Below are 26,707 nucleotides of genomic sequence, written 5' to 3'. Positions count from 1 at the left end.
GTGCATTCATAAACTAGATACTGTACCCTGGAGAAAATAAACCAGATATTATTCATTTGTTAGTGGTTCACATTATAAATGGACACCACCAATTTTACATTGTTTGTTGAGATCATTTTTAACCACATAACTCTCACTCAAACCATGAAAAATTGGATTGAAAATGCCCCATTTATCATCCAGATCAAAACTTAAACTCACGTCTCTTCCACAGTTACACCCCAAATTATACTGTCACATTTTATTCCATTCATTAAAAATTATGAACATATTGAAATACTATGTTGTTACCAAAGCTGGTCTTTTGCTTGCCTGTCAGACTGAAGAAGCACAGGAACTTGCACCATGAGGTAGGATTCCAGATTGCACCTGCCTTGCACAACTTTCCTCTCCTTTGCCAGGGGATTTTTCTGTGTGGGACACTGCTACACCAAGGAGTGGGATGAGAATGGGAATTTCATACCTCTTCGGGATCTCGCCCTGCTGGGGCAGGATCACAGCATCATTAGTTTCAAACAAGTTTCTGGATGAGAGAAAGCCTTGTAAAATTGACTGTGCTGCTGTCTCAGTTACATATGCTTCTCTAGTTGTCCTCCAAAAATCTGTAATACCTACGTTATTTTAAACAACCCATGAACCATCTATGAAGGAAATGCGAGGGAAAGCATAAGGATGGATCCTTAGACTAACAACAGCAGTTGTCAGCAGAGCTGATGCCAGCAGAATAACAATTTGGCTGTGCCCACAAGGGGGGAGCAGGACTGCCCTGTCTGATGCTAAAGCAGCCATGAGCTAGTGTAACATGAACATGCACCCCTGAAAAATCTTCTGGGTCTTTGGAGTAGTTGAAAAAAGACCAGCTCTCCCTTATACCCTTTCTCAGCATATAATTTCAGTGGTGATCTATGCATTAGTTAATATTCATAAGTCATCCCAAAAGAAGCTAACAGATACTGCCACCTCGTAACTGTAGCAATTTAAACAGAGATTGAACAAGGATTTTGTTGTTGCTGTTGCCAAACACAGAGTCAAGTTAAGAGAAATTGGATGGGTTTCTTTAATGGCTTGGAGATTAATAACCACAGGTAAAAACAAAGTTTAAGTAATTTTAGAAAAATGGTTTAAATCTTGATGAGAGCCTATATTACCTCACAGTACTTGCCTTGTACTGTTACTGTTTCCAATAACACCACAGACAGATAGCAGCTACACGTACATTTGAAGTTCAACAAATAGCCACTGGCAGTAAAACTGCAAGGAACTGCATGCACACAGCCTGCATGCTACTTTTTCCACTCGTTCCCAATTTCAGAGCTTCAGCCACTGCACAAAAGCTTTCAGTCCACGTTCATTGCATAGCCGTATAGAAGAGCATCTCTGAAGCTTAACTGATGATGAGACAAAGAGTGCATTAAGCACTCCATTTTCAGGTGACAAAGCAAGCCGGCCCGTTGTGTAAATATTTGCTAGCTCCAGAAAAATGCGCAAGGATCACGGAAGAGAAAAGTGATGAGACTTAACAAAGCTGCCTGACCTGGACCAAGTTAGAGGTATTCCCAGCTTCACAACACAGGGTTTCACTGAGCAAAAGGAAGGTGACATCTATTTGAGACCGCAGCTCAGACGTGTTTGGTAAACTGTGGAAGCACTGTCACATATGAGAAGCAGGCGTTTATTTAAGGTAAAGGTCTAAAGACACCCACTTTGTCACACCAGGGAGGCTGCTCAAATGCAACACAATTAGCTGTCTAGAGGAGTCATGCTCCAGATGGGAGCAGAAATACCAGCAAGAGCCTCTTTTCTCCTATTAACAAGACAAGTCCACCGAGAACCAATCAACCTTGCCACTGCAGAGCCTGCGTGAGGATTGTTCTGCACTAATAGACTGGAAGAAAGTAAATAATGACTTTTTAGTATTCTGGAAGCTCTCTCTAAATCACAGAAGGCTCTAATAGCACTGTTACACATTTAAAAATAATATTCACGTTTCAGTAACACAAAATGCTGGGAATGATTCATAGCATAGGTTTCAAAGCCTTCCCATCCTCCCAGCACCAGAAAATAGCAAGAAGCTATTATAGGGAATCCTTTTTGCTTTACAAACATGATAGCTTTTGTTTAGTGCCTCACCACTTAGCCTTTAAACAATTACTGAAATAGCATTTTTAAACTGAGCACTAAATTCAGCTCAGTATTTTAAGAAAAGCAATGAATTTGGGAAGGATGCAAATCCTTCAGTGTGCTTGTATTTCTTCCTCAGCAGAAGCCTAGCCCAACACTAGGCAAAAGTGACATGGCTGTTTGCATGTGGATGGAGGAAGGATACACCTTCTGCCATGTCTGCCTTATTTACTTCTCTCAAGAGCTTCAGACAAGCATCAGTTTGCCACCACTCAATCTGCTGAACTTCTCTGGCATGCCAGCCACAGAAAAAGGGCACACACTTCCCTAGAAAGAGAGAAATATTTCACATTTAAGTTACATTATGTAAGCGTTGCATATATGAAAATATAGAACCTAGGTTCATTTGTAACTACAAATTTGGTAGCATTTCATGAATTAAAACCAGGCCCAAGAATACAGTGGTACAGGAGATTACACTGAACACAGCATACAAGAAAAGACTAAGAAAGTCTGCTGTACTACAAGAAAAAAGACAGAAGTACTTGAAAACTGGCTAAAATCAACTGCTACCAAACTCAGAGGATTCTTAAAGCAATGCCTGAGCACATCCCAAGTGAAACACTGCCTATGTGCACTAAGGTATGAGACAGGCTGGTTTCAACAGAAGACTCACAATATTAATAATGGACATTATTTGTAAATACGTAATAGCAACTGCTGTATACCTACGCTGCTATCCGTGTATATTATAACTGTCTATAATTTAATAATGATACCATCTGTCTTTTCATACTGTGTGACTATTTCACACGTCCTTCCTCCAACTGCAGTCACCTTTTTTTCCACTTAATACCAGAAGTCTTGGCTTAACTGATCTTCTAAAATAAGCAGACGAACGGTCATCTGTTACACTAGGTGAAACAATTCAGTTTATCAAGATGGCATATTTGAACTGTAACTGTGCACTGATGCAGTTGTTTAGAAGAGGAATGCTAGAGTTTCTTCCTTAAAAATCCTATCCAACCCAATTTACCCATGCTTACTTTTATTGCAAGCACGCCATTAAGATTCTTCCTCAAAGCTCTGATAGAATAATATTGACTAGAAAACAAAATGAAAATGAAATGAAAACACAGTGTAGAAAATACACCCTTTCTCAGATTTTCCCCGTTAAAGCACGATGTTCCAACAGACAGACACAGACCATGGTAATTTATAGCCACAGCCCATACACTCTTCCCTGTACCCTCCTCTCCTCCCACCAGATCCAGGCACTGCATTACCAATACTCCTTAAAAGCTGGCTTTCAGCCTGGATTCCACTGGCAATTAAACTACTACATTGTGCAGATTTATATACCAAACTAGACATAAATGAAAACAAATACAAGAAAACCAATAAATCCCATTAGCGGGGTAACTCAAAATATGATTGTACAATGGCTATTAAATTTTTCCACACCTCTTCTGTAAGAGATAGCACCTAATATATCAATGCCTGCTTCATATATACAGGAAATGGACAAAGCTGCAAGGGATGGGTTTAATTACTCTATAGCTTCATTTACTTAGATACTATGCAGAGATAAATTATACAATGCGGAACATCATGTAGCTCAAAAAAAGGTTCTTCCCTCACAACATTATTAAAAGCTTTAAATTACTATTATTAAAAGATAACTGTCTCAGACTCAGCAGTAATTCGAGGCCTGGGCCCTTTGTGTCACCCCGCTAAACGCACAACACAGATAAACAAACAGGGCCTGCAGGAAGGTTTGGCTGGGTCTTCTGACAGAGCTGTCCTCCTCCCCAAACCAAGGAAATCCCTACAGGAGGAAAACTTTGTTCCTCATTAAGAACATCTTCATTAAAAACCGCATGAGTCAGGAGCTAAAGCAGCGTTTGCAGCTGTTTTTATCCAGGCAGCAGAGTACCATCCTAACACACTGGAGTGCCCCTCTAATTAGTCCAGCCTTGTAACTCAGCTGCAAAGTTTTGTTTCCCAGGTTCCCTCGGAATCTAATTAGTGTTGATTAGCAGGGTGATGACAACCCTAATTGCCCACTAACAAGGAGGCTCCTTGGTGCTGGCCTCTCCCCCAGGGAGGTGCAGGTTGCACTCAGTTCTTCAAGCCCCGAGCAGAGGCGAGCTGCCCCGTACGAGCAAGCGAGCCTCTGAAGGGACAAAATGCTTCCATAAGACTTCTAAGGCAAAAACCCATCAGGCTCCATATAATAACCATTTCCTAAATGGTGGTTGCACAGCATAATGATCCATGCTTCACCAAAATTAAATGTATACTCAAAGACTTCATTTGTTTTTCTTTCTTTTCTAAAAGGAATATAAAAGACTAGATACGGGATTTGATGAGCCACGATGCTCGAACAGAGCAGCCTCAGAATTAAGAAATGATATCCTAACAGTCTCAGTAGCAATCATAGTACTAAATCGCCATGCTCAGAATACCGCAGACAGCACAAGCAGCAGTTACCATCTGAGCAGTAGCATAAAATCATTTGTGTGCGGACCAGGAGGTAGCTGGTCCGTGGTGAGGAGAGAAGAAAAGCCCTTGACAGCAGCTTCACATCCTCCAGCATGTGGCTGCCTCGGGCATTCTCTCCTTACCATGCTCACAACGTGCAAGCTACAAGGCAGGAGAAGTGGGGCCAACCCGCGGCTCCTGCTTTTCACTTGGGTTTTGCTGTTGTGCCCGCAGCAATCCAAGCAAAGATTACATTGCTCCTGTGATGTTCGCTGAAATGCTGTGTGTGGGAGCATTGCTAACACAGTAAGCGCAGGGGGACAAGTCCCCTTTCTGAAATATGCTGGCTCCAAAACAGCGGGATCAGACCCTAAATCTCCCCAGTTGAAGGATCACAATAGGAAAAAGGGATTGTCCTGTGTTTTGAAGAAAGATGTGTATGCCCAGGATAAACAGAACTATCCAAATGATTCTGAGAATTACAGTATCATTTTGTTTATAGTAATCATTTTGAAATCTTTCTTAGTTTCAAGACATAGGATACAAAATTCGGTAATGATGCAGGCCCACACCATTTTTATGTTTTAAGTACTTGAGTAAATGTACATGAGATATAAAACCATATAGCAGATCTCTTTCACAAACAGCTTATCATCCAGCAAGTTAGGACAGAGATTCAGTGAGAGCATGTGAATATGTAAGGGAGATTATGATGGCTCTGGGAAATTTTCCAGAGTGTAGGGACATAAAATGGTAAAGAGAAAGCTGTTAGAGAAGTATGGGATTATATGAGAAAAGAGGCAAATCTTAAAAGATGAAAACCTAATTGGAGAAAATAGGCAAAAGGTAAGTAGGGTAGATTAAATGAGCTAAGAGAGAAAGACAAATTATGTCAGGACTTTGGAAGATGCTTTAACTGGTGGAATCTGATTTAGTGATGGTGCAGAATGCCTTACGAAGAAAAACTAATAATGTCTGGAGTTGTGGGAATGGAAGATTTCTTGTTGGATCTCTACAAAACAATTGTCAAGCAGGGTGAAAGATGGGGAAAGAATAAAGAAACAGCAGAATTTACCTGTGTTAGAGAATGAAAACCATAAGGTTCGTGTAAAAATGGGCAGGAAGAAAAAGCAGATAGGATGGGAAGCCTGGAAGGGGAAAAAAAATTGCAGCCATCAGTGGAAATCAAGAAAGAGGTAATTGAAAAATCCAGAGAAAACATAATGAGAAGAACAATTTTGAAAACATAGCTATGTTTTTACTACACATTTACTTTTGAACTGTTTCTTTTCTTCATGGTTTCTTTCTTTTATCTTGGTTTTAAAGTAGCCTGTCAGTACGGTCTCCAAGTGTTAAAGAAAAAGCATCACTTGTACGAAAGAACTGAGTCTCTCATTTCTCAAGTCTCTCAGATTTTTTTTTTATTGTTAGTATTATTTCAACAATTACCTTGCCGCATTAAAATATATCATCAATATCTAATTGATAATGTATTATGTCTCATCCGCCTTTATCTCTATTTGTTCCAGGCAGAAACAGAGAAAACAATACCATACCTATAAAGAATGTTTTATCTACACGCACCCTCCCTCTCCTCCTCCATTTCATTTGTTAGAGTGAAAATTTTCATGCTATACTCTGCAAATACACACTGTATTGTACAAAATAGATACTTTAGCCTTTTTCATATTTTCTTTAGGATAATGCAAGTCTAGTGTCTCTGCAAATATATTATGAAATGATTGATTCTGCAAGAGCATTTCTTTGTACTTTTGAATGTTTTAATGATATAAAATTTGAGTTTGGAAATTTCTATCCTTTTCTCTATCCTCTCTCTGTGCAGAACATGTAAATTTATTATTTTTTTATTAAAAAAAAGGCAATCACATTTGATTAGTGTTCTCACTGAAATTGCAAAGCATGACACTAAACATGCCAGCACCCCTTTGACAGACATACATGTATAAAAGCACCTACTCACTAGTGCAATGCAAAAAGTTAGTGATTACATATAGTGAAGTGATTGAGACAATGACTCTAATGGAGGAAAGAAACCTTGATTAATAACAAGTGCCACTAAGAGAACAGATTGTTTTATGAGGAACGATTCACAATGAAAGTAGCAATAGGATATGTCCTTCTCTACTGGCTGAGAAGTGGCAAGAATAAAAATGCAGACGCCTGAATATCAGTGACAATTTTTCTAGAATAAGTTTCTAAAATACAATTTCTCCTCTCCTTAATTTGCAGGCTGCAGACGTATCAGAACATGTATTACTTATATGTTTCTGGAAAGCTCTTCTATATGCAGCTCTGTGCTGCTGCTTTCATGGTTTGTACTTAACGCATGTGAAACTAAAAAACTTGCAAGGTGATTTACCAGAAATCACTACACCTGTATTTTAAGTTAGCATACTGTTTCCATAAATTAAATATCACACAATATCTGAATTATGGAGGTTGGCAGGGACCTCTGGGTCCCTCTGGTCCAACCCCTGCTCTAACGGGGCCACCCGTAGAAGAATGCCCAGGACCACAGCCAGACACCTTTTGAAGATCTCCAAGTAGGAGACCTCACAGCATCTCTGGGCCACCTGTGCCAGGGCTCCATCACTCATAGAATAAAGAATCACTTCCTGATGTCCAGGAGGAACCACCTGTTTCATTGTCTCCTGTGCTGTCACTGCGACCCACTGAAAAGAGCCTCACTGTTCTCTTTTGCACCTTCCTTCAAGTGTTTCTGTGCAACAGAAGCATCCCAACTACTTTTCCAAAAAGTAATGGAGCGGGTGGGCTGTACACGTGTGCACACAGCATAAGCTGCGACAACCACCAGTAAGTCTGGCATCACCAACAGCAGACAACGAAAAAACATCTGAGCTGCTACTGTGTGCAGTTCTGGATATGGACCTAATCAACCCATTCCATTGTTTCCATTTATTTGTTTTTTTATATCAATTTATACTTGTTAGAGTGTAATCATCATAGGCAGAATTATTTACTTGGTGCGTATTTTTTTTCTAATAGTCTCTGGGGAATGAACAGATCTGCTTCTTAAGAACTACAGTCCCAGATTCTGTAGTAATAAAACAGACCAAACATAGACATATATATTTTTTTCTGAAAAAATAAAGATTATTTGCTCCACAGCAAATTGTTTCAGATACAATATCAGCATACAGAAGCTTGAGAAACTTATTTTGTGGGGAAAAAACTCTGAATGCAAATAAATAATTAGCCCCACCCTACTGATTGATAGTGTTAAAAGAGCATCATTTGCAGACCAATACCTTGTCGGGACAACACTAGTTTATGTTAAAAGCACAGGAAACAGCTGAAGTTAATGATGGAATATTAAAAAATTTGGTAAACAGACCACAATTGGAACATTTCTGATGCATTAGGCTTTGCTCTGCAGAGCACTCAAACACTCTGGCTCTGAATCAGCAAAACACTTAAGTGTCTTAACAGTATAATTACATGTATACCAATAAGTATAAAAGTCTTTTCTCCATTGATTTTAGTGGTGTGACTCAAATCTAAGCACATGCTCACTCTAAGTATTTTCCTGCATAGTGAACTTTACTGTCCATCTAAGCAGGAGTGTACTTTTAAATCTGTTTGTAGCTACTCCTGACTTCAAACTGGAGCTGTACACATCCCACCAACATCTCTACATTTTATTTTGAAAACAAGGTAATAGAAGTCTTTCCACTGCTCTTTAAAACTGGGCTTCCTGCTGCTGTAATAAAACAGACCAGTAAGCTCAATAGAATGGAAATAGGAATTGGGCAAAATCCATATTGATGACACTGTATTATTAATAAATTACCTCCTGTGAACTTTCCATGAATTATTAAACCAAATAAATCCTGCTTTCAAGTGCTATAGATACTAGATAATTTATAAATATGGGATCACTGAATTATAATTCAATATTTTCCCCGATCTCCGTATTTCCATTTCCAAATTGCTTTTAAAATGTCCATGTGGGATTATTGGCTATAGCTGTTTATATATGTATTGGATTTCTCCTTCTCTGTCATCAAGCCCAACACAAACCTGATGCACTGCAGGCACCACAAATGGCTAGTTACTTATCCTGAATCCGTACTCTGCAACGAAGTGGTTCTTTGCACCACTCTTTCCAAGAGGACAAATACATCCCCTTCTACACCAACACTGAAAGTTAGTCCTGTCCCCCACACCTGGGAGAGCAATGAGAGGGGAAGGGCAGGTGAAACGTGAATGTGTCTGTCAAGTACTCAAAGCACAACTTTCACTGGTAAGTAACCTTTATTTCATCTACAAGTTCACTCCTGCACTCTAACAGCTGACAGCTCCCAGCAGCTCTACTGCCTTCAGAGTTCTGGAAGAGGATCTCAGAGTACACAATGATTGCAGCACCGCCCTGCCTAAGCAAAGCTGGGGGTGGCACAACACTGAGCAAAGGCATGGCTAAGTGTCCAGCATGCTGATGTCCAGGAGCTGTTGCCCGAACTCTGGTAAAAGGCACTGAGAGAGGCTTGAAACTCTCCATTCCTGTTTGTACAGTCTGCCTGCATGTACAAAAAAAATCCACTGGACAGACACTGTGCGGAAACCACAAATTTTGTACATCCCACTAATGGAAACTAAGAGCCTGGGTGACTACAGTGGGTCCGGACCTGTGCAGCTGAAAGCCCTGCAGACACCAGGGTTGTAAGATAAAACATGTCCCCAAGGGGGTTCTGGAGACGTCAGGGAGAGCAATCACCCGACATCTCAGATTTACCCAAGTCACTGGCCCTAGCCTTCTTGATACTGTAACGAAGGAGCCACTCTGCTAAAACAATATCAAAATTTCCAGTGTTAGTACCTTGAAATGTGTTTTATGTTGAAAACATAAAGTAAAACCTCCTTAAATGAAGGAATAGCAAACACAGGAGCTCTTCAGCTTCTAAGCCTACAGCAAGCTTAATGGAAAATACTGTGCATTGGAATGATCTATTTTTATTCCAGCAAACACAATTTCTCTTTTCTGCCTGCTGTGTTTCAGATACAAATCAAAATAAATCTGCAGTAATTAAATTAAGAGCTTACACATGCTGTTTTGGTTTGTTTTTGTGAAATGTTTTTTTCCATACTTGATACCTCTTTATATTTTTCAGTTGAATTTAACATGTGTACCACAAAGGACAGTACCACCAAGACAGAGGTATGTTAGCACTGTTCATATTTTCCCACCTACACACATCCTGACCTGTAGCAGCTATTCTTTTAAGTAGTGAGCTTCTGGAGTTCAAAAACAAAAGGAAAACCACACATAAAACCACCACAATATTGTAAGATTACTGCAGCTCTAGTTTTAAGATTTGGAAGAATGCCTAACAAGGATTAGGATGAGATCAGTCTACTTAAATAGTTTTGTCTAAATCTCTGGAGGCAGAACTTGAGAATATCATGCTAACACAAAACTAAATAAGTTACTATCCAAGAGAATCTCCAAGTATTTTTTTTTTTTTTTGAGAACAGAGAAGAGTTGTAGTAGAGGTTGCAGCAACTGCAGAGAAATGATCAGAATATTAATTCTGATGTTATATTTCTTTTCCTTAGCTCTTAACAAAATCAAATGATCACTAAAAGACATTAAACTCTTATGTGTAGTCTCAAATGAAGTTGAACTTGGACTGCAATCTTTTAGCAAGTGCATGCTGTCAAGGAACAGAGCAAACACTGCACTCCCCTGCCTCACTGCCCGGACCCCAGATTGCAGTGAGGCTCGGGTGTGCGCAAAGGCTCAGAGCAGCAGACCTTGAAACAACCATCTTGCAAGAAGCCCATGCACGGACTGCACCAGTGTTAAGAGGCATCTTTGAGCTCTCGTGCCTAAAATGTTCTGAGTTCCTCTAGTGGTGCGTTATTTCTAGCTTTGCTGTGCACTGGCAGCCTAAGAGAAGGACAATTCAGTCCTGGTTCCCTTTTAAGCAAAGCAGCATTCAACAACCACAACAATGTTCAAATAGTCTGGGGGACTACTGTTTGGTGCCACAGGCCCTGCTTGTGCTGGAAAACATTAACCAACCAGCCAGAAGATAAAAAGAACAGGATGTGAACACTTTTGTGGAAGTCTAAGTATGATATGCTAATAAGAAGGCATTATATATTTAATCGATTATTGACTTTTGATGCCTACGAAGTACATCACAGAATCACAAAATATACTCACATGATCCTCCTAATACCAATAGGAGCACACACTATTTATTATATGTACAGAAATGGTAGTGATCAGCTTTATCTATTCCAAAAGACACTTTATCTGTAAAATTATGGCATACAGGCAAGAAAACAAAAATGTATTAATACCCTAAGCATCTCTGGTCCTTGGTCAGCATTGATATCTTATGAATTATTCATTTTATCTTTCCTATTACTGATTCACTGGTTTATAAAACATGTTAGAAGAAGTAAGAAACATCTCTACCACATACGTGCTTTTGCTAGCCTAAACTCAGATAGATGATTAAGCTAAATTAATACATCAGTGATTTCTAAAATGAGACTTCAAAGATAGTAAAATAATTTGAATTGCATAAGGATACATTTTTCTTAAAGGACAGAACTCTGGATGATTGGAAGCAACTGTCTCCATGGTGAATTACAGAGAAATTGCACTGCTGGAATTCCATAGCAACTTCTTCTTTTTTTTTTTTTTTTTTTTTAAATGCACGTAATTAAAGGAGTAATGGCATTTCACTGCTTGATAGTTCCAGTTCTGAGAACTGTTTTAATTCTCTCTTTAGTGTTTTGTTATTATAAGTAATAACAAATAACAACAAGGAGGATATGAGATCACGATTCAACAGACAGGGTAGACATGCATGTGATTTACAGTGCCAGGCAAGGTGAAACATGTCGCCTTGGCATTATGGATTGCCCTTGGTAACAAATGGAGTTTTTGTTGTACACAATAATAAAGGATAAAGCATACTATTGTCTACTTTGCTACCTCAAAAACATCCACCAACTATACACATATCCTGGAATTACTATGACACACATTTCTAGCACATTTGTAGCCTGTGAAAGGTGGAATGAGGTTCCAGTACGACAAGTTAATGAGACTCGCCAGGCATTTTCAGAAAATGGATAATTCAGCAACTCTGTCCTACATTAAGCCATCTTGGCTAGGAGCAGTAAATACAGATTAACAGTTTTATATTAATAGACAGAGGTCACTGTAAAATTTGAAAAAAAAATACATAATGCAGCAAGGAACACTGCACTTAACATATTTTAACCAGAATGGGGGAAAAAGAAACTAAGAAAAAAAGAAACGGCCTGTCAAACACAGCTAAGGCTTTGCCATTTGTAGTCTGAGCAGCTGTTTATTCCTCCATGTCCTTAATTCACAATTATTTGTCTAGGCTTTCTATAGTGTAAAAGAGATTGAACATTAAACACAATCATTGCAAGAAAGTTTCTATATATAGGCAAGGTGACTACTGTCATTAGAAAAATGATTTTATTCTCAGGAAGTTCAATGAACTTTTATTTCCTCCAAGTTAGTGGGTTTGTTTCATTTTCTTAAGATTCTGTTAAAATTTACATCAAGTTAATAAAAAGCTAAAGATGGACCTGATTGAAGAATCAAAACTTTGTCTCAAAAAGAAGACTCCAGACCTGGGAAGCTCATGAACATTTTCGGTAAAAAAACTTCTCAGCTGTCCAAGAAGGTCCACAGAAAACAGCCTAGCACAGGGTTGGTTAGTTTCCCCTGCCATAATGCAGCTGTTATTCATTTTTATCTCAGTTTACAGGTTTCTAGGACTGATTGCTCAGGAGCTTACTGTAACACTTTATTAATGTTTGTAACTTGCTTTCACAACCTTAAATGAAAGTGAATATAACAGTATTGTTGCAAAGTATTTTTCATTGATTGCCTAGAGATTCCCAGCAGTCTCCTATTTCACTACAGCAACATTAATAGAGAGTCTCTGATATAAGAACCAGTAGAAACGAATGTTTAAGATCCTCAGAGTGAACCATCCACTATATGGAGGATAACCCTCAAGCATTTCCAACAGCATTATATCTGAAATAGAAAGTGTAAAACATGCTTTATCTTTTATATCTTGTAAATCCAAATGCATCTTGAAAATTTGAATACTTTAAAGATGCATTATACAAATTATCCAGGAAACCGCATTTCATCTTGAAGGCCTGTAATACTATCAAGACTTGGCAATGGCTAGGAGCCGTGTGTTGACATATATTGTACCCTCTTAAGGACTTTGCTGCAGAACCATTCCCTGATTGTACAAGCTACCAGGAATTAATAAAATAGCAATGTAAGACATGGCTTATAAGAGTGATGTCTAATCATATACCTAGTATAGCTAATAGCAGAGATTTTGTCCATGGTATAATGTTTGTTACTGTTCAATAAGAACAATAAGCTGTCCCGTAAGTAAAATAAATGTTTTTTCTCTATTTACAGTTGAAACGGCAAATGTAATAACCCATAAAGTACACAATGCCTAGCAACTGTACATACAACAATGTTTTTTGGGCCTAAACATAAAAGCTATAAACTGAAAATAAATGTTCCTATTGCTGCAAGATTGAGCTCCTGGTTTTGATATCAAATATTAGCATCTTACAAAAAAACAGGCACACAAGCAGGCAGGCAGTCTGATTTCCAGAGTGAAACCCTGCATTCACAAGTTTTCTCCTTTGTGGATCTTCCCATCTTTAAAACACTTCTCTAAGCTTGGCACATTAATTAGGTCTGTCTCTTTCATTGGCTGTCTTGCAGCAGCTTACTAAGTGGCCTTCCCCCAGGGCATATATATATATATATTTTTTTTTTCTCCTCCGCAAAGCCATGTATTTTCACTAGAATCTCAGGAAAGTAATTCTCTTTCAAAACTTCCAAATAATAACAGTATTTGGACTTAAAAAAAAAAAATCAGTCAAAAAATTATCAGGTAAGGGATAGAAACACACAGCCATCTCACTCAAATATGTGTTACTGTAATCACATAAGCCTTTTTTTCATTAGAAACCACAACAAAACTTCGACCATTTTCAGTGCTGATAGGAGCACCAATTAAAAAGCCTACACAGATAGCACATAACACATTTCAGGTGCCAGTTCAGCACACCATCTTTTTAAAACATCATCCACACTCATCATCATAAGGTTTTTAAGTTGTTAACATACCTCAGTAGCAGTAACATGCTTTAAAAACTACACCTACTAAAACCAACTTTACTTGCGGCTGACAGCACGCTTTGACGATGCCAGTGAGATTTTTCCAAGCTAATGATATCCTTTATACAGCTAGAAAAGAAACATTATAAATGTTTTTCCTGAAAGAGGCTGTAGGTAACACACATGCTCAACAACCCCAAACCAAATGCATGATATTGCATTTTGAAAAACAGAGAAGCCAACAGGCTTTATAGACTACTGGTTTTCATATGAGGTGGTTGAGTAGCCACCAAGCCTGAACTGTACCAGCTAGGATGACTTTTAACCTGGCCCATATGGCAGATATGTGAGAATGCAGAAAGGACCGAATGGCGAAAATGGGAGTGAGATCCTGATACTCTTTTGTTAAACATCAGCAGTGACTACAGAGGTGGCCACTGCAGGCCATACTTTCCACACTCAAAAAAGGCTCATGTTTTTCAGATGATGTCTCCCTTACATCGTTACCCCATCATGGCTAATTAAATCATTGTACTACTCCTCTCTGTGTCATGTCACCTCTAGTTCTGCCTGTCTTGTTGTATATCACTGCAATCCTAATGACATAGCACAAGTCATGTCATCCAGGTACTTCAGAAAGATCCATTATCAACAACAAAGGACATCATAGCTCTAGGTGCTGAATGGGAAAGTCTTTTAATACAGCACCCAATATCTATGCATATCTGGAGAACATAAATCTGTACTGACCTCAAACTGAATTTTAAATAACTTCAGAAATGTTAATTACATTCATAAGTTTAGCATCAAGATGTCAAACAATCTTTAAAGGACTCCATAGTGCAGAGGGTTGCATTCAGCAATTCCAGAGCTCCTGTTCCTATCAGTCACCTGTATCCTGTGGCCACATCAACAGTAAACCTCTCAAACAAACCCCCCAGCCTTCAGCACATGCAAGAACATAATGGTAGTTACAGACCCATAGTATTAAGATGCTTAACATGAACCCATTTAGCTCTCAACAAATTTTTTTAATGTCATTGATCCTGCATTTTTTTAAAAGCTACTTTCTGTTCCTTTGACAGATGTGCTATGCTGCATTTCATTACTTTCTCTCCTTACCTCGTTCTTCTGTTGTTTTAGATAAGTGATGAGGCTTTCAGAGAAGATTAAGCACTGGCAGGCAAAGCAATGGCCCAAACACGATTTTTAATTGGAACCTCAAATCCTGTGGAAAAAATAAGAAATTAAACCATTAATAATTTAACTTTACTAGCAGAGTGAGTCCATGTATCCTTCTTCATATTTGATTTCAACAGGTACAAAACATATTAGCTAGATTACATTAGAAATAAAATCAAGATCTCAGTGAGGTACACACAGCTGCTTAGAAGTGCTACCCCAAGTAGTTCTCATCTAGGCATGTAGTCTACCGAGTACTAGTAATATGTCAGAATTTACTTAAGCCTCAAGTCTGAAAAGAAAGCTTTCTTCTCTAACATCTAAAAATCTTCCCATTATTGTATAACGCGTATAGTATTTTCCTATGCTGCTACAATACACTCTTTGCCCTGTGAATGCTTGACAGAGTGCAACCATTATATAGCAATATGACTCAAATGCAACCAAGACATAATGCTAAACAATTCAAGCTTCAAGACAAAAGTTAGTGAAAGAAATTTCATTTCTCTTCAGATTGGCAAAGGCTCTAAACATAAATACCTCCATAAAAGTAAACCATAAAAGCAATTTTTTTACAGAGTCAGAGGTTATGTGTTGCAGTATTGGGCAAGCGGCAACCAAATAGCCAACAAAATGAAATGACTTGGCGTATGAGCAGCTTATTTCTGAAAATGAGACAACATTCTTGCATTAATAATTTTTCTTCAGGTATATGTTCAAAAAAAATCACACATACTTCACAAAAAAAAAAAAAAATTTTTTTTTCCTTTTTCCTGAGAAATTAATTTAGTATTTTAAAAGACTAAGGCCAGATTCTTATAGACCAGAATTCTAGGCCAGATTCTTATAGAGAGTAACTGGCATCAATCCAATGATTTTGGTGGACCAGCAGTAATTTGTACAAGTAGCTAATCTGACCAACAGAGTTGAAATTGTCTACATTTTCAAAGGCACGTTAAGGGAGGAGGTGGCGTTTCATTTTCTTACTTGGCTGTTATGGACAGCAAGCATAAGTAAACTTAATTTGGGATTAAAATTGAATTTATGGACCATGAACCTCAGCCACACCAGGCCACTGGAATTCAAAAGACATTTTGTAATAGGCAACTGGTTATCATTAGCTGTGTTCAATTACATTATTACCATTATTCAGTGCAGTAAATATATCTAAAGCCTATGTAGAAAGTGGCATTTGTAGCTGCTGTAAGACCATGTACTCACAAGAGCACCTTTCAAAATGGTAGTTTGGATGAGTAGTGCTTTTATTAAAGGCTGCAGGCTCTCAGGGTGGGGGGTGTGTGTTGAAGTCTAAATTGATGCTTATAACTAGAACAGGTGGCAATTTAACAATTTAATTATTTTTATAATTAAAATTTCTTTTCTGGACAACGAATTTGCTCAAACATATCTCTGAATACTCATCAGTAGAGTTTCTTCAAGCACAGAGGGAATGTCTGGTCAAGATGAGGGTAAGACAAATAGAAAACCACAGTTCAAGTCTCTAGCCTGACCAGTTCTGGAGAAACCCTAAAATCTTTCCCAAAATAATGTTCTTCTTTCTGAATTCTACTCAGGATCCAAATCCACATAAGTCCAAAGCTTTGGTCCACAGTCTGACTACGTAGTCTACAGTTTCCTTTCAAAAGAGTGTCTACCCAAAGACAACACCACGTGTACATGATAATCTGCTTGCAACGCTCCTTGGGATTGAAAGCCTTGCATGGCACAGATTAGATTTTGTCCTAACAGAATCTGCAAGGACATCTCCCTGCATCATACTCATCTGCCCATTATGTCCTCCCAGAAAGCAGAAGCAGGAGATCACAGCACAAATGCACCACAGAGGCTGTGCAAGAGCAAGTGCAGACCAAGCACAGTTGACGGAGCATGGTTAATAACCTTGGCACTCAAGCAAATCTGAACACAGTGGTTCAGATGAGTCTGCATCATGTTCTCCAGTATTTCTGGTTGCTCCTGAATTATCAAGCCCTTTTCCACCACCCAGGTTTGTCAACCTGTCCTCAGCCAGCTACATAACAAAGAACAGATGGATGTTATCGCATGATTAGGTGCAAAGTCAGATGAAACTGACTCAGTGAAAGTTGCCATGGGTGATGGGAATGAATTTTAATCTAAAGACATGGAACCAAAGCAGAGGCAGCCTACACAATCAGCTTCACACCAGAAGTCCTGCTATTCATATAATGACAGACTTGCATATTTCTAATGTTCCAGAGCTGGGAAGCAACTGATGTTCAACACCAGCAATTTAGCCCTAGAAATTTTTAGAGGTTTATAAAACCACTTTTTCTCTAGAAATTTAGAAATGAGTTTGAGGCAAAAACAGGACATTCCTTCCTGAAAACAATTTTAAGTCTAAATATCACTCCTTCACTTCCTTCTCTATCAATAAATAATTTTCAACACAGCTACTGGGCTTTTCTACATACATTTCAAAAGTATCTTAAACTGCAAGCTCTCCAAGCAGCTTAGCTCCTTTTAGCAAAAAAGAACATTTAAGTCAGTCATTCAATAAATAGCCGTTCAAAGGCATTATTAATGTTTCACAGGAGGCAATTTTAGAGCCTGGTGTTCTAAATGAGGCCCTGGTACTAAGTCTCTGCCTAATTTAAAGAATGTATTTATTTGTCTATGGAGCTATAAAAATAACAGATACAAAAATAACAACCACAATAGCCATCATTATAGTTTTGTAGCCAAGCCTGCCAGAAACAAGAAAGCACAATATCTTATCTCAAGCAGTAAAAACAGGACAGCATGGCAGTTTGTCGCCCTCTGGAAATGTGAGAGCCCCCAGGGCATTCAGATTGTGTGCTGCACGTGAGGCACAAGAACACTTTGGCTGGGATAATTGAACAAAAAAATAATCAAAATTGTTGAGTAGTTTGACTATAAACATACTAATTGATACTTCAGGCATAGGAAATTCAATAAAGTGGTGAAGCATACACTAACATACAGTAAAAGAAATCTCACAGCAGTCTTCAAATTAATTCACATTCACAGAAATATCATAAAGATAACTTTAAGAGAGGGGAATTAACTCCATCTGACTAACAAACTCTATTTATTTAGAGAATAACTACATTGCTTGATTTACTGCAGCATGCCCTTTACTGTTCCACCAGTTCCACCAGTACATGTCCACTTGCTCTTATTTTACATCAACCAGATTTTTCAGTATTTGGAAGAGGGCCATGCTTCAACAAATCATGATGGACTATAATATTAAATTTCTTCTAAGTTTGCTTTACCATGATGAATATGTTCTTGGAATGTAACAAGAGAAGAAACGTCAGCATCTCCTCCACAGCATGTTTGCATAAGAATATACTTGAAAGAAGTATGTGAAAGCCTGACATGTCCTTGGGGTATGATTAAAAGCTTGTAAAAGAAAATATTTCAAAAAAGACAGCTCTGACTTTAGCCACCACTGGGGACAAGGGATCTTTCACCTAAGACATGTCAGTCATTCATAGGTACAGCTGAAATCATACAGAGAACATATTTTAAAATCTGGTGATTTAGATAGAAACCCCAAGCCAGAGACACCCTGTGGGTGACAAAAATGACACAAACTTTAACTGTAGTTTTATTTTTCATAGTAATAGTGAGCCAAACTTGCTTACTTCAAATTGATAAAACTAAATGATAAAGAAAACTACTATTTTAGAGGAAAAAAGTCCAGAATAAGAGAGAGAAAACTCCATGTAGAACATGATTCTTTAGCAGAGAAGACATTTCCCTAGGTTGTGCTCTATCTAATGCCACATTTGGGCCACACTATCTCAGTTCTGTAGGAAAGGACTGAATTTGTTCAAAGCTGTTGAGATGTTTAACGTATATTATATGTTTTAAGTAAAGCTGACTTTTAATTGAGTCCTTTTCATTAACGATATTATTTCCTACGCTTCAGAGACTGTTCCACTTTTGTGAATCCCCTTATTTCCTTTCTGACAGCAAGACAATTAACCGAGCATAGGGACAAATCCAGCTGTAACTCACAGTAGTTCTTATATGCAATACAGAAACAATTTACACGAGCTCTCATCTCATCCAAAGTTATCATCAACAATTTCTTTAAATAATAATAATAATAGATTGACCAAAGTGTGAAATCCTAATATCTGAAACATGAAACATCTCTCTGTGTTGATCAAGTCCGGTTCCAGAGTCTAAATCTTTCTTCTGCGTAGATGATTCAGTATCCTAGAAGTTCAGGACTGAAGTTAACATTTTCTAATTCTGCACACTGATCTTGTTTCTCTCCTATGTGTGATAGATGGTGTCTAACATAGAGCATACGCTACAGCCTCAGTAGGAGCATGGGGTGCTGGCAGGGGCTCAGACCCTGAACCCCTAATCACTGCCAACCAACTAAGCTGAGGATTGTCAGCTTGCAAGAATTTAGTGTCTTTGAGACCTCTATCTTTCCATGAAATTCACTCCAAAATAGTGTCAGAAGTAACCAGGGGAAAAACAGATGGGTATAAAGCATAAACCTGGTCTCCTTAGTAAAAGGGACCAGAACTACATTGCATAAGAGATGTTTTCCAACTGGAATGAGTAAACTACAAGATCAACCAGAAAACTGCATTGAACTGTGTACTGAGATACTGGGAATGGATGATTCCTGCTGCTCCCCAACACTAATAATGTAAGAAGGTTTAAATTTGAATCAAAGGTCCCAGACGCTTTAACTTAACATTGAACAGTCATCTCCTTGTATAACTTATTCTACAACAGGAAACTTGGTATTTATTCTCAGAGTGATGCTTGCTGTTCCTATAAACCAACTCCTAGCTTCCATTTAGCACCTGCTAGCTGGAGTTTTGTTTTGGTGTATTGTGTGTTTTGTTTTTCTCTTTTTGGATGTTGAATTGTGTAAATAGATACAAAAGAAAATAGGAGATTTGTTTTTTGCGTCCTTTTGTATGTTTATCTTTTGAAATTAGCTATAATAGTGCCTTTGTATTAATAACAAACCCATTAGTGACAGACAACAGCAATTAGGAGATAGTCTCTTTGTCTTTATCAAGCATGGATGTCAGCCGAGAATACACAGAGTGGTTCAAATTGCATTCTCTAGTGTGGAGGGTGTCATAATTTTGACAAGGCAAAACATGCAGGGTTTCCTGACAGAAATGAAAGCTCCAAATACTGTCTTTCTCCAGCTGAGGGAAGATGTTTACAGACAACAAATTTAACACTAATAAAGCAGTTAAACCTCTGAAGGCATTTTTATAACCTACGAATTCCTGATTTGCTACACTCAGACATCCTCTCTCTTTAAGCATCTTCTTTAATTTGTACTGAAATCTTCTGTGCCCTATTCTAGCCCATAATAGGTCCATCTGTGGACTCTCTTTAAGGCCTACAAGGTCACTGTGTTTGAGGATCTTTCTTCTCTGTGCCACCCTATTAAGATTTTCTATTGGTTTTCCAGCCTAGATGAAAAATCAGCCTCTTGGAACAGACCACATTCTGGATGCTTATTCCTGAAAAAGAACATCATTTTTGGTTCTTGAACACCAAAACCGTTTCTATTAACATGTAAAGGGCTGACTGAAAGCGGGTTTTCTGCACTGAGAGACATAAAAAGGGCTGCTCTTTCCTCTTTCCCATTCAAAGTGCTTATGTCCTTCTTTCTTAGAAATATTTTCAATCTTACTACTATCAGTAAAACACCTGCTTTCAATAATAACCATTTAATTCAAATTTTGCTTAGGCTGCTTCTGGAAAATAATTTTCCAACAAATAAATTGATTTTATTAGTTACTTATCCTACTCTGTTATTTGCTGTTATGACAATCTAAACACACAGTTATGCTGGTTCCCTACCCAAAAGGTCTCAGCATTAGTATGTAATTACTTAGTTAAGCTTCTGACACATTTGTTGTTAGTTTTATTCCTTTGAACAGTTCCTCATTAAGTTATTTTAGGGAGCTGTGTTTGCAGAGCAAAACAGAAAAATACAAGTTCTTTATTGCATTCTTTCAGTACCCCCTTTTTATCTTTAAACTAGCCAATTAGCATATTAATTAGATGTAGTACTCATGATTCTACAATTAACTGTGGGCATCACATTCTACTGATTTCGAGTAATGCCAGCTGTACTTACATCCTAACATCTTCACTTAACTTCGCTCAGATGACACACTACAATACTAAATGTTTTTATTTAGAAATACATCTCATTAATGGTAAGTATCCAAATGGATTGTTTTTGGACTTTGTCAAAATTTTCCAGTCCTAACAAATAAACATCAGGCTCATTATTTAGCTGAGAAATTAAACCCAACTGACCTCAAAGCTAACTGACCTTTTCTATTTTTACTAGTTTTTACTTTTTATTTCTGTTATATCTTTTATTTTGTCTTTTCAGGCCCAACTGCTTCTCTGTACAACTTCCATAATTCCAACAGAACTAAAACCTTCACAGACCAGCAACACCTTTGAATGAGAATAACTATTTGTGAACCAAATCCAAAATATTTTCTACTCTGATGCAGACTGATGCTGAGGGATATTTGGGCATTACCAAAATCTCACTAAGAGCACCCATCACCACTGCCAAGGCTGGTTTATTTTTCCTACTTCGGTTATCAACATTATACCCAGCATAGCTAGAATTACTCCAAGAAATGCAACAAAACTGAAGTTTTTACCTTTCTAAGCCACGACTTAATAGCTGAAAATGGAGAAAGCATGTCAGCAGCTATTCTGCACCTCCTGCAACTATGCACACTTGAGTTAATGGATATCAGCATGTAAATGTGGGTGCAAGAGAACCAAAGAACACATACCCTCTCCTGGCATTACCCTGCCAATGAATTCTGTCCACTATGTTGTTTGAGAGCAGCTCCAGGCCTGCCTGAGTGGTAAATGAACAAACAAGTAAATACACCCCACCAATCCCCCCCTAAAACAAACAAACAAACAAACAAAAAAACCAGCCAGTGCAGACACACAACATTTCTGGTCTGTTAATCATGCCTTGTCCTGCAGTGATTTTTGGAAATTAGTCTTCCATAAATGGCTGTGAAGTTGCTGCCTCATGACGATCTTGCTGATCAGGAGAAAGGACAGCTGCTGTATGGCACCAAGTAGGGCGACTGCAGTCCTGGTTAGCCCCTTCAGGAGCTGTACAAAACAGAAGGGGGAAAGAGCAACTGCATCCCTCATCCCAAACTGTGACTTCCAAATGAGGCTCAGCTGGGAATGGATGCTCCAGCTGGGACTATTTTTGAATATAAAAAAGCTCAGTAATAAATTTATAATGGAAAAAAATTCTCATTTACAGCAAAATACAAATATTCTGTGTTTGCGGGGTGAGTACACCACGCTTTGGTCCACAACAGTCAAAATACTTCTGACAACCAGTAAACATCTGATGACAATTTCAGTGTAAGTGTTTACATTTGCTGAGTAAAATTCATCTACAAGAGCTGCAAGGTCACACTTGCTGTAGCTAAACATTTTACAATACATAGAATTCATTTAAATGCAACATTCTGGTAATGCCATCATAAAACTATGGTAGCTGAGATCTATCTTTTCACATGAACTAAAAGGGAAACAAACATTTATGGCCTAAGTCTGATAGCCTGAATACAAAACGCCTATCTAAATAGTTAGAAACCGACTCCAGCTAGAATATTACAAGATTGAGGACTATATCGGTGACTGCCCTGTAGAGACAGAGCTGCTGGACTGCAATTATTTCTGAGAGTTTCCCAAATATAAAAAACCCTGTTCCTGTATGGTGTGATAAACGCCAGCCTTGTCTGCAGCACTCCCTTCCTTCCCCTGTCCTCTGGACTTTGGCAAAAATCCAAAGCAATTAAAAAAATGAAAAGATAAATTACAGGCTGCCCACTTAATCAGATTTCTATCTTTGCAAAAGCCTATTGATATTAACAGGTGTTTATGAAGTGACATATATACTAAGAGAGTACTTCAAGCTGGCTGCAGCCTTGCAGGGACGTACATAATGTACATTATATTTTTGAGAAACCTGGCAGACCTGGGCATTTCATATTCAGTTTCATACAGACATTGATGTATTGGGTGATTTACAGTGTGTCTGCTTTGCATTTGTTTGAAATATCTCTGACAAGTAGATATTTTTTGAATAAGTGATCTAAAGATTTTTTTTTGATGATATAATTATGAGCTTGAGGCTGAATTTTCAGAAGTGAATTTGGTGGTAGATTTTCAATTCAAAGAAGTTACTTAAATTAACAAAAATGCCCTAAAAGAACAGCTGTCTACCTGACTGATCCAAGAAAATGAACACTGAAAATAAACAGCTGCCCTGTAGAAGACTATGTGATAAAACTAATCACCCTTCGCATAATATATTTATTTTCCCCTGTGCTTATTAAAGACTCAGTGAACCTTCAAAGCTATAAATATTTAAATGTAACAGACATCTCAGGCGTGTGAGTTCAAGTGACAGTGGCCTGACTACAGCAAATGCAAATCTCTTAAAATAAATCACTAGGTCTGGTAATTATATAACACACCACCATTTTTTTATACATTATTATTTTATTTGTTATACCCCTAAATCCTATTTCAAAGACCTTTCTGGCCTTTCTGGTTAAATCTGAATGTTCTCCAAACAAGAAAAGGCTCAAAGGCTACAGCTCTCCGTATCTTCACAACAACATAATAGACGTTGTAGAGATCAGAAGGATGTACTGAAAGTCACTAGGATAAATATCCCCAGGTGCTGTACTTCATCCTACACCCACCAAAGTCAAGTCACTAAGGTAGCCAAGAAATGACGACATCCACTAGCTGAGAAGTCTGAGCTACATTTTTTCCACTTTCAAAATGCCAGATGAAAGCGTTGACAAAAGCAAGGATGCCTAGTAATAATTCTGGAGTGCAAGCAAGGGGATTATTTTTAGATACAGGTATTTTCATAGCTGTGAGGACTCCGCAGTCATGACCCAAATAAGACAGTTCACAGAGTCCCAACTGGCAGAAACCGCTGTGCCACAAATGAAATAAACTGTTTGAAAACGAATCAATTTTCCTCTTACTGTGTCCATGTAGGGAAGGAAAGTGGGATGTCCTTTCCTTCAGACCTTTTTTCCACTCCAGCAATTTGCAGAGGCTTCTACTCTTAGAATACTCCCCACGGCACCTGCTCTTCCCTGCCCATTCCCTGAGCAGCAGGCCCTACTGGGATAATCCAAAAAGTGCCAGCGAGTTCGGTTATGGCAAAGGGCACGAGAGAGAGCATCTAAGCAAAGCTAATCCAACTATCCGTCACTTGCCTTGCTTTACAGGCATGAAACATAGCTTGGTCTGATTTATGAGGGAATCTGTAATGTCCAGAATGCTTCTTTTGGAAAGTGTGGTTTGGGATGCTGCCTCTGGCACTGAAGCAAGCAAAAAGCTGTGATGGCTACAGAGGCAGTCCCTGAACTAAGGTACCATGGATGTACCCTTACAGTTTCTCCCATCCCCACACCATCTAACTACACGCAGGACTTTCTCCTTAAAGCATCTGGCTTCCAGGCCTCCCAAGCCTGCCAACCCTGCTGTACAATGAGCAGAACGAGCATTTCTTTGTTCTCAAGGAGGGAGGAAGCTCTTCTTCCTCCAGGGTCTCAAACTAAGCAGCAGAGATGAGGGAACCAGGCTGACACCCAGACATACCCTCGTAGGTGTAACACGCAGATGCCCCTCAGAGACAACTAAGCAGCTGTGTGGTTTGTCACACTTGCATTTTCCTCGTATCCCTGTACAGACTTTATCAGAACCTCTCACAAACAGTTGTGGGATTCTTTTTGAGACATGTATGCTTCCACCAGCCCTTCAAAAGCACGCCTGAGAGAAGGTCCAGTCCTCACCCAAGTCAACAGGAGGCTTTCCACTGATTTTAATGAGAGCTGAAGATTGTGGTGTCAGCCCTCAATGAGGCCGTTTCTTCCTTTTCTGATTCCAAAATTGCCTTGCACAGACTGTCTGGAAGGATGTAAAGAAGATTATCAACAATATTCTGAACTAGCTTAACCTAAAAAAAAAAAAAGTATTTATTCTAAAAGGTCTCAGTGCACTCAGATGGATGACATGCTATGAATATTCAGTACAGCCCCCCCATTCTTTGCAATGCTACTTTTACTAAAAGCCATTTTGATGTGACATATAGAAAATATAAGACTTCTTACACAAAACAGGATTCACTGGAAATGCTTTCTAATGACATTTTTATACTATGTAAGCTATCCTGCCTGCATTCTTTGGCTCATCCTACATTTGCTGCTACAATACACTCCGCTGTGCTGCAAGTTAAAGAAGGACAAATGTAGCCATCCTCAAGCCTGCATATAGAAATATACTGTTGCAATCAGGAGATGACCCAAGCGCTTCTCAAAACGGAAATATTTAACTTGCATACCCTCGCTGTGCTATCAAAATCATTACACATTCTTTAAAATTAATAACAAAAATAAATCTTAAAAGACCATTAATAAACAGGCACGAGAAATAGGAATTTTTAATAGCTCCTGTTAATTGTGTTTATCTCAGTGTGAAACCATGTCAAAAAGCCTGCAGCAAATGGATTTTGTTAAAAGTACCACTTGCGCAGCAGGCACTAAACATTAGAAAGCAAGCTTGTCATTAGTGGGCTACAACTGAAAAGGCTACTAAGGCTCATGTAAGTTATTAATACATCTTAAAAATGTAAGACAGAGATTAAACTCCTTTTACATCATACAAGATTTTAATTCTATTTTTTCTTCATATTATTTAGCTCATAATGCCCTGGCTTACATCACCCGTACAGACCCCTGGTCTGCCTTCCCTGCGTGAAATCTCCACTGCTCTGCCCCCAGACTGCTTCTGGGGCTACTGGATTTTACTTGTGTGTTTATGCAAATTGAATTGGTAATTTTGCTTGTTTTCTCAGATCATTTATATGGTCAATAGAGTAGAAGAGATGAGAATTTTTTACTTAAATCCACTTTGTGACTCCTGGGATTTCTGCAGATCTGGTTTCACGCTGCACTGAGCCAGTTTAATGCTGAACTGACACTGCAAGTGGCAACTCTGCTCATCTCCAATTTCCCAATTCAATTCATGTCCAACCAAGAGCTGGAGTCAGTTGGTTTATCACATGAAATGTTGTACTCTTTCAGGGTTATTTTTCCATTGGATCAGCCACACTACCAGTACAGAAAAAACAGGAAAGCATCAGGAGCACCAAGGCACAGTGGAGGAAGCAGGCTTCTATTTTAGGCAGTAACATGGCAGTAAATCAGTTTCCTTTAACATGGAGCATGAATCACCAGATCTGCCTGTTTATAGAAAAGGGCTGAAATCTAAAAGAGACCAGTGTCAACTAATAAGTGCATGTACAGAATCCCAGTGGAGGAAATGAGCTACCTGTTTTATAGTCTATTTAAAGCCTTGCTTGAATTTGTAATTCATTCATTCACAGCTCTCCACCATGAACAGGCAATACACAGACACAATGCAACATTTTTTTCCTGTAGGTCTTTGAAATCTGACAGAGAATAAGAAAGGAGAAATATGAGAGATCCCTTGGCAACAGAGCTATGATCAGAAATTGTGTTACTTTAAAACATGAGCAGGCTCTCACCTCAGCAGGCTATAGACTCTCAACCACCAGCTGCATGGGTCAGCGCACACATTCATCTACTAAGCTGAAAAAAGAAC

At 38.5% G+C, this 26,707-nt stretch overlaps 1 protein-coding gene and 1 long non-coding RNA gene across 4 annotated transcripts in view; both read right to left on the bottom strand.

Annotated features, from left to right (window-relative positions):
* Window positions 1–26,707, bottom strand: part of TENM1 (teneurin transmembrane protein 1) — a 1,172,023-nt gene that overhangs the window by 508,521 nt on the left and 636,795 nt on the right. For 2 of the 3 annotated variants that reach the window (XM_084534131.1, XM_084534133.1), the window contains one exon: window positions 14,927–15,032. The gene's annotated coding sequence lies outside the window, so the exon portion shown is untranslated. Of the gene's footprint in view, window positions 1–5,680; window positions 5,717–14,926; window positions 15,033–26,707 lie in introns of those variants that run through there. The other variant, XM_084534134.1, reaches the window with a different exon arrangement.
* On the bottom strand, window positions 1,034–3,977 carry LOC311444211. Its single transcript, XR_014697732.1, has 3 exons — window positions 3,586–3,977; window positions 3,168–3,225; window positions 1,034–2,448 (listed from the first exon to the last, which is right to left on the bottom strand). It is a non-coding gene; the product is annotated as an uncharacterized lncRNA (long non-coding RNA).

This window comes from Aythya ferina (genome assembly GCF_964211825.1).
Source record: "Aythya ferina genome assembly, chromosome: 13".
NCBI lineage: Eukaryota > Metazoa > Chordata > Aves > Anseriformes > Anatidae > Aythya > Aythya ferina.
This window is presented reverse-complemented; position numbering and strand designations above follow the sequence as displayed.